The sequence below is a fragment of the Cryptotermes secundus genome, unplaced genomic scaffold (genome assembly GCF_002891405.2).
Source record: "Cryptotermes secundus unplaced genomic scaffold, Csec_1.0 scaffold15, whole genome shotgun sequence".
Taxonomy (NCBI): Eukaryota; Metazoa; Arthropoda; class Insecta; order Blattodea; family Kalotermitidae; genus Cryptotermes; species Cryptotermes secundus.
This window is the reverse complement of record NW_019721514.1, coordinates 324139-329641: the sequence shown is the minus strand read 5'-3', so window position 1 is coordinate 329641 and position 5503 is coordinate 324139.

The following is a 5503-nucleotide window of genomic DNA, read 5'->3' as shown; positions in this document are numbered from 1 at the left end:
CATGTGTGAGTTATTGATTATGGCCTTTGATTCAGTCACGCCAAATTGCAGACAAATGTGGAACCTACAGTACATGCTACAGTATCTGAGTTCTGTAATTGCATCTGCTATAGTTTTCTGTTACACACAACATATACTAAGACCATGGTCCTCTGGGATGTGACACCGTGTAGTTTGGTAGACAGGTATGAATATTTGGAAGGTACCCTCTTGCCTTCATCTTCTGCCAGGGAAGTGGTGGCAGCAGGTTCCTCAGAAACACTGGTATGTATCTACAAGATTACAGGGTGTCACATCCCAGAAGGCTGTAATTTAATATTGCCTCTTCCCCCCCCCCATGTTAACCTTAACATCTTGGTTATATACTTACTCCTTGACTGTATGGCCCCTCTAAAAACCATGGTCTTCTTTCTGACAGATGCTCATTCATCTCTGTTGTACAGGGTGTCCCAGGAGGAAAGGTCATTATTCTAAGAGGTCATAGTATTAGTCATTTTAAGCAAAAGAAGTGTCATGTCCATGTGTCCTAGTCCGAACACTTTCCAAGGTAGAGCTATTTCACTGTACATTTCCAAAATTGTTGATAAGCAAGAGATATTACATACTGTTTCTAATACCGGTATTTATTGTTCAAGTGACAAAGTTGGTACAGTTTACCTAGTATAATGCATTTTCGAAAATTCCACCGCCAAAATCAATGCACTTTGCGACTTGTGTGAGGACATGGCGTGTTGCTCATCTGTACAGTGAAATATGAGTAGTTGTATCTTGCAAACTGTTTGGAACAGGAAACATATACATATGCGCATGTTGATTAGAATGACTGATACTGTGACCTCCAAGAATATTGACCTTTCCTCCTGGGACATCTGTATAAACACTTTGTCTCCATCTCCTCATGTTCAACTCTCTTAACCATTCTCTTGCCTCTTCTGACCATCTCAGTCTGGGCCTTTCCGCTGTTCTTCTGCCTTCTGACTTACTCTAAAAGAATACTTACCTGCTTCTGTTTGATCCATTCTTATCACCTGTTCCACTCATTCTACCTATCTTCTTTTAATATTCACTATCAGATCATGGGTGTTTATATGATATCAGTTCTTGTTTACTTCTGCTTATCTGAACCCCTATCTCAGTTACTTCTTGGTTACTTCTGCTTCTCTGAAACCCTATCTCAGTTACTTCTTGCTTGCTTCTGCTTCTCTGAACCCCTATCTCAGTTACTTCTTGGTTACTTCTACTTCTCTGAACCCCTAGCTCAGTTACTACTTCATATATGTTCCTCAGAGTGCTTCTTTCCCACCTGCACAACATAACTGTATCCTTTTTAGTCAAGGACCATGTTTCACATCCATATGTCAAATCAGTTTAATATTTTTTTGTGTATTTTATGTTCTGATATTCTGCTCAAAATTCTTGACTTGAAAATATATTGTATTTTATACAAATTCTGAACAGGAGACTCACTGAAATGATGGGTCTCTTGATAGTACACTGAAAATGGCATTTAATATTTAACTGTGGTTCCACGGGCGTATTTTTAATGCTGTCTCTACATCTCTCGTATGCTTTTGGCTTGTGACGAGGTGCTGGCATTGGCTCGCTGTTATTTGACAGTCCTGTTCAAGTGGGTTAATCATTTCTCTCTGTAATTATCTAATTCTCCATTTACTAAATAAATATTTAGCTCTCGATATGCCTTTGTTATTAATTGTGTCTAATCTGATACATTCCTTGACAAACATTCATACCTGCTGCTTCAACATTACTAACACTTTTTGTTCTGCCTGTTTTTCAGAGGAATGTCCTGCCTCCATTTCCTGTCCACCATTCCTTATGACCCATACCAAGTTATCTCCTGCCCATGAATTATAGGTCATCTTCCGTGTAGTCTGCATACACAACCAAACTGCAGAAATATAGCTGAGCCACTATGGTCCAATATGGCACCCGGTCACTTTTTTGAGTGCTTCAGCACTCCAATACTTATTTTAAAAAACAGTAATTCCAAGTATAAATTCATTATAAGGTAAAATTGTCCCTGTGCATAACTAATTAAGCATTACACTATGAAGGCATATGAAGGAGTGAATGTATAGATCCATGTTTTCTTGATTATGTCTTATTCAATTTCAGACCCATCTGTTTGAGGTTGAAATGCCAGCCTCTGTAAGTAGGCGTGTATATTTTTATGACATGTTTCTTATTGTTACATTAGTTAAAGTGTAAAGATATGTTATGTAAGGTAACAACTCTGATAACATGATTCTCGCATATATGTTTTGACTGAGAACTGAGTGTCAGACTAGACCTACAGCTGTGCCTAACTACATCCTTATCCTGCTTATTTTGACCCTGAAGATGAAGGAGCATGTTCCTCTGAAACATTGGTATACACCTACAAGACTACATGGTGTCACAAATCCAGAAATGCATAATGTAATCTCGGGAATAAGTCAAACAGGGAAATAGGAATAAGATTTTAGAAACACTGCAGAAGTCAAGACTTAAGTGGTTCAGTAATGTTGAACTACATGAAAAGCAAAAGCTACTTGGAAATGAAGTCAAAATTACATTATTAAAAGACTGAGAATATGCTGCAGTGGTGTAATAAATGGAATTTAACAGCGTAGGGCTAGATTGGTGAGATGCACAAGAAAATAGACTAGGAATATAGAAAAAATCAGAAGCTGCCATATTTGGAAGAATGTGGAGTACTACCTTCTGGGACATACCACCATGTAGTCCGTTAAACGTCAACTGACATTTCGGAGGAACATATTGCCTCCATCTTCATGGTTGAAGAATAATCCCTGGAAGAAAGCAGCATGAAAGGTGGCAAGGACAGAGGACCTCAAATCCTACATGGAAGAATGTACGTACCATGACTATGGTAATGATTAGTAATTACAAAGAAAAAAAAAAGCAGTTTTTGAGCAATATTAAATCTATAAGCTGCTAAATTGGAAGTATATACATATGAGGACAATAGTAATGATTGAAGAATAATTAAAAGCATAACTTTTTAAGCAGTATTAAAAATCATTTATTTTCTGGTCATTTTTAATTTAAAATTTTAACATTCTGAGCATAGTTTAGGAGAAACAAAGACATGTGAAAAGATAAACAGTATTACTACTGTGATGGGTTCCAAATACCAACTGAAAACAAGCAGCAGAGTTGTCACTAGTAGAATACTAAAGCTGTCCTCACCAGTGTCTAGTGTGCCTGCTCTTTCTATGTGTATTACTTATTCTCACATTGCCTATACACAGTGGGAAAGCAGATAGGGCTCCATTGATTCATAACCTGAAACTGGTAACTGTAAATCACAGACTGTTTCACTAGGAATCCTCCCTCTAAGCTACAGAGGGATGACGCATGTCCTTCAGTATGTAGATATAGCAGAATTGTGATTTTCCACAGTAAGCATTATTGTGAAATAGCTGGATGAAACATCCATTGAAATCATAGTACATTCTCCAGTGCATAGTTATAGAAACCTATATTTCAAGTTTAATTAAAGCCCATGGGTTCCTTTTACATTAACTGTGGTAGCATGGTTCTTTAATTGATGCAAATAAGGAGGTTGGTCTAGAAGTGAACACTGAGAAAACTAAGTATATGTTTCTGTCTTGTCACCAAAACGCAGAGCAAAATCATGATATAAAGATAGGAAACAGATGTTTTGAAAATGTAGCACAGTTCAGATATTTGGGAACACCGATAACAGATCAAAGCCTGATTCAGGAGGAAATTAAGAGGAGATTGAACTCGGGTAATGCTTGCTACCATTCAGTCCAGAACCTTTTGTCTTCCCGTCTGTTGTCCAAAAACATAAAAATTATAATATACAAAACTATAATTTTGCCTGTGGTTCTGTATGGGTGTGAAACTTGGTCTCTGACAACAGAGAACAGGATGTTGAGAATATTTGGACTGAAGAGAGATGAAGTGACAGGAGGTTGGAGAAAACTGCATAATGAGGAGCTTCATAGCTTGTACTCTTCTCCAAGTATAATTAGAATGATCAAGTCAAGGAGGATGAGGTGGGCAGGGCATGTAGAACGAGTGGGGGAGACGAGGAATGTGTATAGAATATTGGTGGGAAAACCAGAAGGAAAGAGACCACTGGGAAGACCAAGGCATAGGTGGGTGGACAATATTAAACTGGATCTTAGATAGGATGGGATGGTATTGATTGGATTGATCTGGCTCGGGATAGGGACCAGTGGAGGGCTCTTGTGAACAGAGTAATGAACCTTCGGGTTCCATAACATGCTGGGAAATTCTTGAGTAGCTGCAGAATTTGCAGCTTCTTCAGAAGGGCCCATCTCCACGAGTAAGTAAGTAAGCATAGTTTGGGCACTATCCTGTAAGACAGAAGGTTCCAGGGTTGATTCCCGGTGAAGTCACTGAATTTGAGATGGGTGAATAACCAGATGATTAGGCTGAAGCAGGCTGGGAGGGAGTTGTCTAGGGTGATGAGGCCTTGAGGGCCTCTGCTGTCCCTAGCATATGGGTTGAGTGCAGCTGGAGGGTTCCTTCTTTGAGTGCTCTGGAAGGGAGCTTCCTGTGCTCTGAAGGGCTCAAGCACTGGGTCTTCTGCTATTCTGATATTGTGGGTGAAGTAAAGAGTCAAACCCCTCAGGGGTCTGGTGAAGGTCAGTGAGAGGGGTGAACAACCAGACTGTTAGGCTGAAGTGGGTTGGGAGGGAGTTGCTGTCTATGGTGATGGTGCCTAGGGGGCTCTGCTGTCTCCAGCACAACTGGAGGGTCTCATGCTGCCAGTGCTTTCAGGTTGGGAGCGGGGGCCTTTCACTGCTTTGATGCACCATGTGTTAGGGTCTTCTGTCCTTCTGCTGCCTTGGATAAGCAGTGAAATCTCTTAGGGGCTCTGGTGAGAGTCCACCGAGAGCAAGACTGTAAGAAATCACTTGACAGGGATGAATAAACTGACTATCAAATAGATGAAGTCGACAGGATGACAATGAAGTGGGACAGGAAACAAGGCCTTGGCTGGAGCTCATGTACAGGGCCATTAGTGACAGTCAGCTGTCCCTGGCAGTGAATGACAGTGAGTGGCTGCAGGCATTGCACTGTCAGCAATCCAAGAGAGGAAACTCTTCCTCTGGTACTGGAAGGCTCAGCTTTTGGTTCCTGCTGCAGAGATTAAATAGCTGACAACTGTCAAGGGCTTTCAGGAGGGTATGACTGAATGAGGTCTCTTGACAGGGGTGAACAGCTTGTCCATCAAGAAGAAAAAATGTCTGAGCAGCAGAAGAGGCCTCTTCTGGTGGATACTAAGGACACAGTTGTGGGTTCGTCTGAGACCACTGATGGGGCAGCTGATGTCCCTGTTGGTGAACGGCACAAGGCGTCTGAGATACCCTGTTGCCAGCTGGCCAAGGGAAACTTGTCTTATATGAGTGCCCCTTGGTTGGGCATTAATCTATGAAACTTTGTTCTCCATGGGTAAAGCTGATGGATATTAAGAGGGCCT